The sequence below is a fragment of the Ursus americanus genome, chromosome 29 (genome assembly GCF_024610735.1).
Source record: "Ursus americanus isolate L20-20 chromosome 29, mUrsAme1.1.p, whole genome shotgun sequence".
Lineage (NCBI taxonomy): Eukaryota > Metazoa > Chordata > Mammalia > Carnivora > Ursidae > Ursus > Ursus americanus.
Window position 1 is genome coordinate 6275765 of NC_142155.1, and position 15302 is coordinate 6291066.

General features: G+C 36.4%; 1 long non-coding RNA gene across 2 annotated transcripts in view; it reads left to right on the forward strand.

Moving 5' to 3' along the window:
- The window catches only part of LOC123796523 (uncharacterized), a 580540-nt gene that overhangs the window by 539073 nt on the left and 26165 nt on the right, over positions 1–15302 (forward strand). The gene's annotated exons all lie outside the window — the stretch shown is intronic.

Below are 15302 nucleotides of genomic sequence, written 5' to 3' on the forward strand. Positions count from 1 at the left end.
ATTTGTTCTATCACTCTCTCATTTGGCTTGTAGCTGCCCTCTTGCACCTCTTCTCATGGTTGTCCTTCTGCGCACCCAGGCCCCTATATCTCTTCTTATGTCTAAGTTTCCTATTCTGATAGGTACACCAGTCAGATTGGATTAGACCACCCTAACAACCTCATTTTAATTTAATTTAATTACATCTTTAAAGACCCTGCCTCCAAATATAGCCATCTTCTGAGATACTAAGGGTTCTTCAACATATGAACTCTGAGGGGAGACAATCCAGCCTATAGTAACTATTATAAAACTGTTATTCCTTTTACTATTAAATTAGATCGAATATTATTATAGTCGTTTCACAGATGAGGAAACAGGGGCTTTGAGATATTACGAAAAAACTCACTAATGAATAGTTCTTATAATTACATTTTCAAAAATTATATGTTTTATTTTCACTGATACTTAGTTTTATCCTCCCTTCTGTCACCTTTATCTTTAAGCACAACAGCTAATCTGAACAATTATTTTTCACTTATACTTATTATTAACCAAAGTATATTGTAGATTCAGAAAAGAAAGGGAGGGTTAAGGTAATAGGCCATTAAACAAAATAAGAGAGAGAACCTAATAATGCAGCCTGGTTGTTATTTTATGTGTTCTAAGAAGCAGTTATTTTATATATATATATATATATATATTTTTTTTTTTAATTTAACTATTTGAGAGAGAGAGACAAAAAAAACAGGAGTGGGGGGGAGGAGCAGAGGGAGAAGGAGAAGCAGATCCCTGCTGAGCAGGGAGGCTGATGCGGGCTCGATCCCAGAACCCTGAGATCATGACCTGAGCCAAAGGCAGACACTTAACCGACTGAGCCACCCACATGCCCCTAAGAAGCAGTTCTTTGAAAACAGTGTTTCACACAAAATATATCTTGATGTTATAAAAGATAATTTTTAAATGTGTTCAAACCAATGGCCTAAAAACCTAACATTTGCATGGGAGAATTCCACAAGGAATTCTGCTTTATTAACTCAAATTAATTAAACATGTATCTTGACATTTGAGGAAAATAAAAACTCAAATACACTCTCATTAGCCTCTTTGGCTTTGGAGTCAGTCTCAATTAGAATCAAAGCTCTGTCTGCTACAAGCTATTTTGGGCAAATCTGTTAACATCTCTAAAGCTTAGTTTCTTAATTTTAGAATGTGGTATTGCTATTTGATACTGCACGGACTGGCTGAGAAGATTAAATGAGCTAATTTACGAAAGCACTTAATTCATTGTATGGCAATAAACGTGGAAATGTATTAGCTGGCATTATTGCCACCACATCATCACCATTACTGTTCCCATCATCATCATCACTATTGGTGAAAGAAATATTCTGCGTACCATCCGTGTTTAAATTTCTATGAGTATTACATAAGCTGCAATGGCATTCACTTAAAAATTAGATAGCAGTGTGAAATGTAAAGGGTTACATCTAAAATGCGAATTTATTGATATGTGAAACTATAATGTAAATGGTAAACTTTTCTATCATCTATAAAAATGTAAAGCTACTGAGAGATTGAGAAAACCAGATAATTAATTACTAAAAAGAGGTATTATAGAAATTTGCACTAAGTGGGGTGCCTGGGTTGAGCTGAGCGCAGACTCTTGGTTTTGGCTCAGGTTATAATCTCATGGGTTCTGAGATCAAGTCCCGGGTCGTCTGTTCAGTTCCCCCGCTCAGCAAGGAATCTGCTTGATATTCTCTCCCTCTGCCCCTACCCCACTCGGGCACACTCCCTCTTTCTCTCTAAAATAAATAAATAAAATCTTTTGTAAAAAAAGAAATTTTTACTAAGTGTGTCCAACTGGCATTTTATTTTCCATCTGAACAACTCCGGAGACTTGTAACCTTAGGGAATACATTGTCGATAAAACCTAAGGGAGTCATAATTCTACTCTGCTTTACTATAGACCTTTAGGGGAGAGAATTCTCAGACTTGTACAAAGCTCCATGAAAGACAATACTAGGCTAAAGGGGAACTTCATAAAACCATCATTGTAAATAACATGGATTTTTATGTTCTTATTTAAATGTAACACACTCTTCAGGGGCAACTATGATGATGATGACATATTTATGAGTGACTTTCCAGGGGAGTCTTTTGGTCTCCTAAGTTACAAAATATGACTCAGTTACTTCCCTGAGGGCTTTCCATCTGAACTAAGATGAAATAAAATAATCGAGATATTAAAAAAACATAACTAGAGGGTTCTCAAATAGTATCTCCTAAGGTCATCACAATATTATTTTTCCAGGAAAACGATCCTGACTGTTCATGAAATCTTTTCAAATGTTATCTTATTTCTAAAGCTAGAGGCATTGGAAGAGCTGTAAATAGGAATATAAATTCATAGCAAATGCATATTGGGGCTTTATTTTATGAAGCAAATAACTAGTAAGACATATTTCTTATTTTTTATTACCAAGAATATGTTATTGATATGATCTATTGATTCCACTTGAAATAATCCCACAAATACTTTCTAAAAACCAACTGGGTGAATTGACATTGAGTAAGATGCTTGGGAAATAAAAAGATAATTGAAAATTGGCCCTTCCTTCTCTGGATTTACAGTTTAAGAGACATAAACACAAATACATTGCACAGGGGTAAATGCTTACAGAGAATTGAATGTGCTTCATAATTATACAGTATAAAAAAAATCTCAGTTCTGCCTATTGAGAACTGGGTAGACTACATCTATTAGGCAATTTTTAGTGGAGGACATTCAAGGCAAAATGAATGTTTTCCAACAGACAGAAGAGCATCAGAGTATGTTCGGACAATACTGAGAACAGTAAAGCAAAAGCACTGAAACCCTGGAGGGAGACCTCTAAGAAATACAGGTGGAACTAAGACTAGAATTTAGGGTGGGCTGGAATACAAGGGGTCTTAAATGTCAAACTTTAGCAATCCATCAGAAACAAACCTAAAACGATGAGACATTCAAAAAAGTCTTCTCCAGTGAAGTTAGGAAAGGCGGGCTGGGGTTACGATTCATAGTCAGGATTAGGAGGCAATTTTAATAGTCTAGGTTAAGATTCCTCACACTTAATTGTATGTTCGTATAAAAAAGACACCCTCCCTCCACCTACCAATACATGGATATGTACATATATTTTCTACTGACCTATGTACATTGTAAAATCATTCACAATTAGGAGATGAGAAAAAATTAAATAGAAATAGAAGTTCTATCCTGTTCTTAGTCCCAATGGATCACGTGATACACCACGGGGATGTGCAATAAGACAATGTGATGATGAAACTTAGAAAGTGGAAAGTGGAAAATGACACGTACACCTGTGATTGTTCCTTCTGTACAAAGGAGAACACCTGGGTCAGCCTGCTTCTAATTTCTGGGGCATTGACTGTTTTTATTTCAGATGATCCTTAGATTTAAATGAGAGAAGTTCTCCATCTTTAATTAATCTGACCCTTGATGGTACAGCATGGAAATCTTCTGTGTCTTTTTAGAAATAAAACAACTTCTGTTAGAACTGTATTCGAAGACAGATGGGAGTAGAGAGGTTTATGGCTGGATGGCATCTCCAACGATGTTTAAGTCTTACAGTATGAGATTAAATACCTGTGATCTTTGCTCTTCTCTTGAGCAAACATACCCGGCCAGATCCAGATTGGAAGCCAGAGGTTTTTCTTTTGTTTATGCAAAAAGGTAAGATTTCTGTAAGAAATCTGCTTAATAGCAGATACATCAAAATGTATCATTTCATTGAACACCTGGTGGGCAGGAGAAAATAGTCTTTTCTCCCTAACCAAGCTTACTCTGTAAGTTGCTTCCTTGGACATGAATGGCTATTAGGTCAGCAGGAATGGGCAATGTGCCAGAGCAGTGGGAAACTTCTTTTGTCACGGGTGCAACTCTGTGAACACTCTGTGGAAGGATATATTGAATTTACATGTTATCCAGAGAATCAAAGAGAAATTGGCTACAGTTAAAAATAATTTTTAAAAGTCACTCCCTATGGTTAAACAGAGTAGAGAACAGGAGTGAGTTCAGTAAAGTAGAGGTGCACTTTCCAAATGAATGTTCTCTTTCACGTCCCTTCAGGATTTTTCATACCCTCCATTTATGTAACTTCTCTGTATGACCGGTTAGAATCCGTAAGATTCATCAGTACACCTCAAATGTCCCGCATCTTCCTCTTAAAACAATTCATGCAACCTAAAGCACAACAAAAGATGAACATAAATGAAACAGTGATTTTAAGACTTTGATGCCTTTCTCTTCTAGGCATGTCCAATGCGAAAACTCTGTTTTACCAACCCAAATAATTGTCTTGCTATTTCAGTTTCTCATGGTGAATCAAGAAATTTTCAGTCCAAATGTTTTTCAAAGATGTTTCTCATTATTGGAAGAAACATTAGGTGCTAAATTTACCAGTTGACTGTTTATTTCTAAGAACTCTCATATGCTTAGACCAGAATAAGCAAAGTATGTTTATAAGAATATATAAATATTGTTAAAATCTTAACTAGAAAACACTTATTTGGCAAAGTCAGATGTTGAAAGCCACATCCTAAGATCAGAGGGATTAGAAGGTAAATACCTGAGGAAGTGGAAGAGAAAAAAACACAATAGAAATCTTCAATTGTAAAATCTGACTTTATTCACTGAGTGTAGTAACTAAATATAAAAGTGTAAAATATAAAGGAGCAGGACCAGAGGTGCCTGGGTGGCTCAGTCCGTTAAGCATCCAGCTTTGATTTCTGCTCAGGTCATGATCTCATCGAGCCCTGTGTCAAGCTCCATGCTCAGCATGGAGTCTGTCCCTCTCCCTCTGTTCCTCCTCTCTCTCTCAAATAAATAAATAAATAAATAAATAAAGTCTTTTTTTAAAAAAAGGAAGAGGACCAAATAGTTGCTGTTAATTCAGTGAAGGATGAACAATCTGATTTCAAGAACATCAACAGAGAATCTCCTTAATGTCTTCCTCCCGCTGTGTTAATCCACGACTCTTGTACTGATCACTAGCCGTGGTACTTAAGGTCTGGCCAACCATGGGTGTTAAAAGAAATGGACTTTCTTACGAAGGAAACAAGGACTGTTGAAGCAAACAGACCCTGGAGTAAAGACCTGTAAAATTTGTCTCGTGACCTAAAAATTGCTGCCTGGCCTCTAGTCCATAGTGAGACAGAGGGGCCCAGGTACATATACAAGAGTGCCTCTGTGTGAGTGTGTGTTATTGGGCTCGAAGAAATAGAATATGACTGAGTTCAGAGTGGGGGCAGGGAGATTATGGAGAGCTTTAAGTAAAAAAGGAGCCCTTTGAAAGAAGTAGTTTATGCAAGTACATGTTTTAAGAAGAGTATTTCGAGAAATTCAGTATTGACTGGGCTAAATACAGAACTATTAATTTCAGTGGCAATGGGAACATATCAAACATATAGTATGAAAAGCTGCACTTTGCAGTTTTAGAAGTGGAGCAAAATAATTCTATCCAGTAGCAAAAATGCAATATTATAGTCATATAAACATTTTTTCCTAAATTTCTGCTAAAACAATTTTCCTTTTTGAGTGACACAGAAATAATATGAAGATTTTTAAATGTTATATATATTGCATTTAAAGTATTAAAAAAACAGGTAAATGAAAGAAGAATTTGGCTTACATTTTTACTTTCTTCAAAGATGTAACCCTAAAACTTGCTGCTCTCAAAGCAATGATGAAAAAAGAGGAAATTGTACATTGTAAAATTATAAATCAATGAAATATGACATTCTTCTGCTTTTTTCCTATCCTTTCTAGCTACTCATTCTCAAGCCCTTTCAATGCTTTCAGTGAGCTCATCCACACTTAATACCTTAAATAATGGTGTTCTTCAAAGTTCCACTCAGAGATCTTTGTTTAACCCTTATACTCGGTTTATACATCTGCATTTACAAACCATCCATGCTGACTTCCAACCTTGTGTCTGTAGCTAAGATTTCCTTTATAAACTTCAGGCCAGTACTTCTTACTGTTTACCTTCCATCTTTGCCTAGACATCCTATGCACTCAGGATATCTAAAACAAAACTCATTACACCCCAGACTGTTTCTCATATAATCTGTATTTTGATGAATGACCACCACCTATGCCATCCAGATACCTATGCCATTAGCTGACCAGTTATTTTATTTTCCTTCCTTTGTCCTAATTTTTATGTATGATTAATTACTAATTTTAGTTGACTCTACCTCTTTAGCCTCTCCTGTATCTTCTCTTACTTCCTGTCTCTTACCTTTATTGCCTTGGTCAGACATGTTTTATCTATGCCAGGTATTGCAGAAAAATGAAAAATTAGACATGGTTTTATTGATAGAACACACTCATGGAGCTCATTGAATGTAGAATGAAAAAACAAACTACACCACACTGAAAGTGGAATGATCAGAGTAAAAGTAAACTCTCAATGTTATTATTACCGTAAACCCTCTCTGTTTTCCATCATTTCTACCTGGATATCTCACCAGGATCTCAAATTCATTGTGGTCATTTATGAAAGATATTACCATCCATCCTGTAGCCCAAACAGAAAACTGTGCCATTCTATAAAACCCCCTCTTATTTTAGTGTCATGTGCTATCAAATACCAAATGATACATCTCCTGCATATTTCACAAATGCTTCTTTTTCTCCTTCTGTACTATCACCATTATGCTAAACAAAGTTATCATTATTATTAGCTTGAGCAATTGCTGCATAGTTTTATTTATCTCTGTTGAGTAGAGTCAAACCAACCTATTATCAATTTGGTAGAAAGAGTTAGGTCATAAAAATGCTATTATAGGGACATCTGGGGGTGGGTCGTAATAGAATGGCTAGAAACAGAATTTCTCTCCTGCTATTAACATCTATAAAACTATTCAGAATATAAGAAGCAACTAATGAAAGGGATTAAATTAACCCAATAAATGGCTCAGAAACTTGAGGTAAGGGAAGCGCACAGCGTTCTTCCTGCGGGGGGTTTCATGCTGTAATGCGGAGAAGCGAAGCCCAAACAGACAGTGTTGATCTCAGTGGATGAAAGAAATAGAAGCTGAGTGGTAGATACCTGGGAAGTTGAGGCTGCAAGTTTGCTGGAATTGGCAGGTCGGGCCACTGGAAGCAGAGAGATGAAGAGAAAGAGCTCTACAAATCTTAGAGTTTTACTCATGTCATTGTCCAGATATTCTGTGGAACACACTTTGGGAAAATCCCTTGTGTAATTTTTTGGTTTTGTTAACTCCTGGTTTCCGTAGAGAACCTCAGAGAGGGAGAATAGCTTGCCTAGGATTAAGTGAATAGTGAGTGACGGATACAACCGCGGATCCAGGAACACGTGATGCCTGGAGTCAGAAGTCTCAGGTGTAGACCCAGCACCAGTGCAGTGGCAGGATCACAGTCTGAAAGAGTACGACCAGAGACACATCTCTTGGCATCCTAGATACTGGTGCATGTGACTCGCAAGACTGTATTTCCGTTACTTCAAAGTCGGTAGTCTTCGTATGTTCTTCTTCCTTGCCTATATTGCATTATGGATTGGTCTCACGTTTAAATGGAAACACTAAGCAATTGCTTTTGTTAACAAGAGAAAATGCCTTTTAGAGATCCAATGTAGCTTTGACTGGCTGATAGGGTACCGATAACCTTAAAGGCGAAGTAAAATACAACAGCGGATATCTTTGTTTTTCCATCCTCTCTAATACATCATCAGGTCTCATTAAATTATTGCAAAGCTGTACAAAATGAATTTGAGAGTTAGATCTGTTTCTAGTACTGAGAAAGTAGTTTTCTCAAATAAAATTTTAATATTAGCCGGAAGTGATTTCTGCTGCTTCAACTCACTGTGGACTGCAGTAGGAGATTCTGGAAAACAGGTGGTTTTTTTGTTTTTGTTTGTTTGTTTGTTTTGGTCAAAATGAGAGGTTCAAATTAACCCCTCTTTTTTTTTCCTTTGAAAATGAACGGCATTCTTTCCTAAATGAAATTTCCTCGTATACCATGGTTTATACAAGATGACAGTTAAAATAAAAATACACAATGTTTTATGCACTTGAGATATGTAGATTTAATTTCATTCTATAGTGCTATTTCAGGGAGCTGTTTTAAAGTTCTATTTAAAATATGATTTGGGGTAAATACTTGCCGTGTCCTCACAGTTAATGGTAGATTAAGTAGCTCAATTTTTACATTATTTAACTTATTTTTAAAATTCTCTTCAGGTAACATGTAGACTTTAAGATCATAAGAAACACACACAGAGGCTCCTGGGTGGCTCAGTCGGTTAAGTGTCTGCCTTCCGCTCAGGTCGTGATCCCAGGGGTCCTGAAATTGAGCCCCTCATCAGGATCTTTGCTCAGGGGGAGTCTGCTTCTCCTTCTGCCCCTCCCCCCTGCTCATGCTCTATCTATCTAATAAATAAATAAACGCTTAAAACACACACACACATACAAACATGCAAAACAGGGAGCTTGAAATCAATTATTGCAATAATGGTTTAAGACTCCAAACTAATACTAACCTATGGGTCATCTTTGTTTGGATTAAAAAAGATGGCCTTTCCCAAAGATAGTTACCTCCTTATGTGTTAGGAAAATTGCAGTAAAATTACACATCTACGATACATACATCGTGCACACAGTCTAAGTGCTTGCCGCTGTTGAGCACTGGAGAACCCATACAAGCATGGACAGTTGGAGTTACTTATTTTCTACCCCCTTAAAGCCAAATTTCACACGCTATTTGATTGACTTGTACTCACTTTCTACCTTGTTACAGCTTTGCTTTAAGAGTGTTTTCTTATGTGAAGCAATTTGTGTTTTACTTTTTGGATTGGCCATTGTTCTACCCTCATTATCAAAGGCCAGCAGTCAAATGCCTTTTTTTCATCACAAAGTTAAAACTCTGAATTCCCAGCATTCCAAGTAGTGTCCTAGATAGAGAAGTCTGTAAAACAAAATAAAATTACAATTTTACTTGGAACAAACACAAGAAATCTTAAAGGAAGAGATCCAGATGGTTCTTCCTGGATGTGATCACGCTTTAAGAGACTGTTTCTTTGCTTTGCACACTTTATATTTCAATAGATACATTAAAAAGACTTTCACAGTTGCCTACAAAATCTAAATATTTCAGAGAGTTACCAAATAAGAATAGTCCTTTAGTCACTACTTTCAGGTTAAAAAGAAACAGTGATTGTTATTACGCTATTCTATTACTTATTCCAAAATTATCACGGCTTATAAATCCATCAACAGTTGTCAAGAGCCCCATCAGAAACCACCTGTAATTCGTAAACCTAAATATAAATTTGAAGGCCCCTCGGACATACTCAGTTTGACTGAGCAGTCGTGGAACTGGCTTGACATTCTATCCCACTGAGATACCTCCTTTCACAGTCCCATATGAAACAGAGAAAGAGAATGAACTTTAATAGACATTTTCTGACAAAACCAATGATCTCTTATGTGTGATGGGAAATAAACTGGCAAAAACCACTGAGGTTTTAAATGCATGCAAAATATACTACCACTGGGCTGAAACCTCTTTAAGTCTTCATGCTAAAAATCATGCTAAGTTATTTATTTATTCATTCATTTATTTTTATTTTTTTAAACATTTATTTCAGAGACAGAGTGCGGAAGTGGGAGGGGCAGAGGATGAGAGAGAATCTCAGGTAGACGCTGTGCTGAGCGTGGAGCCTGACGCTGGGCTCGATCTCACAACCACGAGGTCACAGCCTGAGCCAAAACCAAGAGTTGGACACTTAACGTAAAGTTATATCACAAGTGTACAAACTTTTCTGGAAGCAGTTTAATTTAACAAATATGTATATCAGAAGCAAGTTTTAAATGTTGTAGCCTATGAGGGAACAGCTGAGTGACACCGCTAGTCAGCGTGTTCCCTCAAGCAAGCCGTTAACTTGATCTTGGACGAAACTGTTCTCACCTGTAAGAAGAAATCACTAGGCTCGAAATGGCCTACTCTAGCTCTAAGTTTCTATGAATTAAAGTCTTTTGTACTCTCTAGCTAGCAGCTCAATTGGGGGAAAAAACTAGGATGTTTGTGAGGTTTTCTCTTAAGAAGGTACTGGATGGTCATTTCCACTTGACTGGGGCAAATGGCCGCAGAGGCAGATTCACTGAACTGTAGGATTTTATTTTAGGGATCATTAATCCACTGCCTTCATGTTATAGACAAAGAATGAAGGCCAGACTGGCTGGTGGCCTACCTGACTCTTTTAGGATCTCACGTCTCAACTTCCAGGCAACGATTAACTTTAAACGGAGGTGTGTGGGTGATGGCTTTTGCCTAATAAACAAGAATAATCACAAGATTTCCCTCTATAAATGGCATCACCCCAACCTATTTGGTCTGTTTCTCTTTGGATCAAGAAAAAAAATCCCATACTTATATTTCTGTCTCTTTAGGAGATCAGGAAGGAAAATTAAGATCTTGCATTAAATTATATCTAACATCTCCAGTGTGTCAAAAACTTGTATGGGAAAAAGTCACTCTCTCCATGTAGAGTACAAAGAAAAAGCTTTTAAGTTTACCATGTGCAAGGGAGACTGAAACTCTGGACTAGGAACCATGACCTTTAGAATGCCATAAGGGGCACCTGGGTGGCTCAGTTGGTTAAGTGTCTGACTCTCGGTTTCAGCTCAGGTCATGATCTCATGGGTCATGAGATTGAGCCCTGTCTCAGGCTTGGTTCCTAGTGGGATGTCTGCTTGAAGATTCTCTCTCTCTCTCTCTCTATCTCTCTCTCTCAAATAAATAAATAAAACTTAAAAAAAAATTAGAATGCCATGGAGATTGATTTTTTCAACGTTCCCAAAGAGATCTCGGGATCCTAACAGTATATTTTAATTTCCTTCCTCCACTTATCCTACCATTTAGGAGTGAGATAAACACAGTATTTCACATCTATTCTTATCTTAGTGTCCAAGATAAAAGTCCCTGGAGCCATTTTTCCCATTCACTAATTCTTTCTCTACTCTGGTAATGGAACTTAATAGAGGCATTCTGTTCTCTTTTCTTCTCATTTGTGTTTTTGATTCAATGTACTCAATGCTCAAGGCCCTATCAATTCTATTATCTTTCTCCAGTATTTTAAATGTTTTATTAATCTACATGGAAATATACTCCACTCTTTCCCATACTACAAAAGGACTTTTCCTTGACCTCGTGCTACTACTCTCTGACTACTGCCCTCATTGACACTAAACTCCTTAGAAGAGTTGTCGCTTCTCAGTATTACCTATTCCCAATCTCCGATTCAGACTTTTTCAATTTTCCTATTTTTATCTGGATAATCTTTAAAAAGACAGAAAATATAGGTTCTAATATAACAAACACCACGTACCAAAAATGAAATCTAACAATTGTTAATTTTTGTTGTTTTCCTCATACGTGTTTTTCCAGAAATTCATTATGGATAGATCTTCTTTATGCTTCTTACTGATTACATTTTCCTTTCTCCCTTATTCAAATATCAGTGTTTATCCTTACCATATGTTTATTTTTGACTCAGTATATATGCATGTATTACTAAATTGTATATGCATGTATATAAATGTATAATTGATTTGCGTATTTGTAACATTTACATAAATAGCATCATACTTTTTATCCATCTGCTTGTGTTTTATTATTCTTGGACATTTCTTCCACTATGGATTTTGGCAACAGCTTATCAATTCTCATGAAAAAAAAAAAAAACTCTGGATATTTTTGATTGGAATTATCCTGAATTTATAAATCAATCTGTAGTAAATGAACATCTTTATCAGCTAAATTCCTGAGTACCTTCCTGGTTTTCTTGCCCTTTTTAAAGGGAATGTTTTCTAGGCTTACATTTACGTGGTTGTTGCTGATATATAGAATGCTATTGACTTTTTTACAATGACTCTATATCCAATAATTTTGATTAAAAACATTATTAGCTCTAATTTGCTGTACACTTTCGTGGATTTTTCTATATAATTGACCATACTGTGTGCAAATAATAACAATTTTGTTTTTTGTTTACAAGTTCTATATTTCTGTTTTTGGAGATTGATTTTTTAACAGTGATAGAGATGTTTGTATCCATTTTGTAGTCAATTTAAATAACTTTTTTTCTAGAAAAAGTGTCATTCTTTCTAATTCTATTAAATTTGTTCAGCTTTCTTTCTCTGACTTTTGAGATTAGCACAAAGCTCATTTATTTTTAGTCTTTATTTTCTAACATTTCACATTCTAGGCTGTGCATTTCTCACTAAGTACTTCTGGTTAACAACATCCCATGGATTTTGTAACATAGTGCTTTTGTTGTAGTGCAGTTCTGAACATATCCTAAATTTCAATTAAAATTTAGTTTCTAGCCCATGAGATAGATATTTATTTTGTTTTGAATGTATGATTTCAACTTTCTTTTTATTATTATTATTATTATTATTATTATTATTATTATTATTTATGTTAGTCACCATACTGTCCTTCATTAGTTTTTGATGTAGTGTTCCATGATTCATTGTTTGTGTATAACACCCAGTGCTCTTGCAATACGTGCCCTCCTTAATACCCATCACCAGACTAACCCATCCCCCCACCCCCACCCCCTCTGAAACCCTCAGTTTGTTTCCTGGCATCCATAGTCTCTCATGATTTGTCTCCCCCTCTGATTTTCCCCCCCTTCATTTTTCCCTTCCTTCTCCTAATGTCCTCCATGCTATTCCTTATATTCCACATATGAGTGAAACCATATGATAATTGTCTTTCTCTGCTTGACTTATTTCGCTTAGCATAATCCCCTCCAGTTCCATCCATGTCGATGCAAATGGTACGTATTCATCCTTTCTGATGGCTGATTAATATTCCATTTTATATATGGACCACATCTTCTTTATCCATTCACCTGTTGAAGGGCATCTCAGCTCCTTCCACAGTTTGGCTATTGTGGACATTGCTGCTCTGAACACTGGGGTGTATGTGCCCCTTCTTTTCACCACATCTGTATCTTTGGGGTAAATACCCGGTAGTGCAATTGCTGGATCATAGGGTTGCTCAATTTTTTAACTTTTTAAGGGACCTCCACACTGTTTTCCAAAGTGGCTGTACCAACTTGCATTCCCACCAACAGTGTAAGAGGGTTCCCCTTTCTCCACAACCTCTCCAACATTTGTTGTTTCCTGCCTTGTTAATTTTTGCTATTCTAACTGGTGTAAGATGGTATCTCAATGTGGTTTTGATTTGAATTTCCCTGATGGCTAATGATTTTGAACATTTTTTCATGTGTCTGTTGGCCATTTGGATGTCTTCTTTGGAGAAGTATCTGTTCACGTCTTCTGCCCATTTTTTGACTTGATTATTTGTTTTTGGGGCATTGAGTATGAGAAGTCCTTTATAGATCTTGGATACCAGCCCTTTGTCTGTAATGTCATTTGCAAATATCTTCTCCCATTCCGTGGGTTGCCTCTTTGTTTTGTCAACTTTCTTCTTAATTTTTGTTTTTATGACAACATGATTATAAAATGAGATTTATATACCAATTCTTAACTATTTGAAACTTCTTTCATGGTAATTTAACAAATGTTTCTTGTGTGCTTCCAAATAATGTGTATTCTGGAATTAGTGGCTGCTAGACTGTACATGTGTCCATTCTGTCATGCTTCTTGTTTGTGCAGTACAGCCTTTTCATATATTTAGTGACTTTTTTTTGCCAGCTTAATCTATTTGCTTCCGAGAGGACTGTGTTGAAATTTCCCAATCTGAGTACTAATTTTTCCATTTCTTCTTGTGATTCTGTTTTTGCTTTATGTATGTTAACTGCACACAAGCTTAGGAATGTTAATCCTTCCATGAATTCATCCTTATATTATTAAATAATTAACTCAGAAATGCTCTATTTTGGGCATAGAGCCAGTTTGATTAGGTATTAATAATACTAAACCATATTCTTCCTGCTATTTTTAGTGTTAATGGTTGTGTTTTCTAGTTACTATGCACAGAGGTATATAGGTAAGTGTTTAAAATCTGGTTCTCTGAAACAAAAGCCCTGATTTGTAGCATTTGTGTCTTCCCCTGGTGTAAATACCGTCAACATGGCAGACTGGAAGGCACCACGGTGAGGTCTGCAGTTGAGGGTGTAAAGAGTTGCGTGTGGCCACTGCTGAGAGCTGGTGAGACTGAGCTGGCTCTAGCATACCATTCATAGAGCATCTTCTTTGCTCTTTTTCTTGTTTTAATCGTAGTTCAGTACAGTTGACTCACAATGTGACATTAGTTTCAGGTGTATAATACAGTGATTGGACCAGTTTGAACATTATGCTATGCTCACCACAAGTGTAGTCACCATCTGTCACCAGATGACACTATTACAGTATCCATGGATATTCCCTATGCTGTGCCTTTCATTCCTGTCTTATTCATTCCATAGCTGGAAGCCTGTCTCCCTGTCCCCTCCACCCATTTCACCCATCCCCCCACCCCCTCCCAGGCAACCCAGGCAACCATCAGTTTGTTCTCCGTGTTTACAGGTCTGATTCTGCTTATTGTTTATTTGTTTATTCATTTTTTCTTTTTAAGATTGCACACGAGTTAAGTCATGTGATATTTATCTCTCTCAGTCTGATTTATCTTACTTATCTTTGCTTCTTTTTTGTTTGTTTCCTTCCTTTTATTGAATTAACCAGATTTTCTTATTCTCTTCTTTCCTCTCTCCTGGAATGCAAGTTATATATTTTATGTTGTTAACTTAGTGATTATCCTTGAATTTTTTAACATGCAGATTGATTTAATAAACTACTCAATATGCCTGTCTTCCTCTTGAATAAGCAATCTTTGGTTACTTTAATTCTGATCCCTTTTCCCCACTTTCATGTCATTTCTGTCTTGTATTTTAGTTCATGCTTTTTAAGCCTTTCCAAATTAGTCAAAACATCATGATTGAAGAATTTTACACTGTATTGTCCAGTGCCTACTTGAGTTGTCATTATCATGTATATGGCAGCGAATTTCAAACTATGTTCTGTGTCCCATTGAGATCATAGAGGTGTCTTGGGGGCTGCTGATATGGGTATGAGAGAGGCCACACAGGCAGTGTGCCATGTTTCCATCTCAACTCTAAATATCTGCCTCTTTTTGTCTGTGTTTTATTCCTAGTAGTCTTTTTTTAAATTTAAGTATAATTAACATATATAATACAAATCAGATTTTTGTATAGAGTTTTGACAAATGTATATACACCCATGTAACCACTACCATGTAAAGGATGAAGCCACCGTTCAAT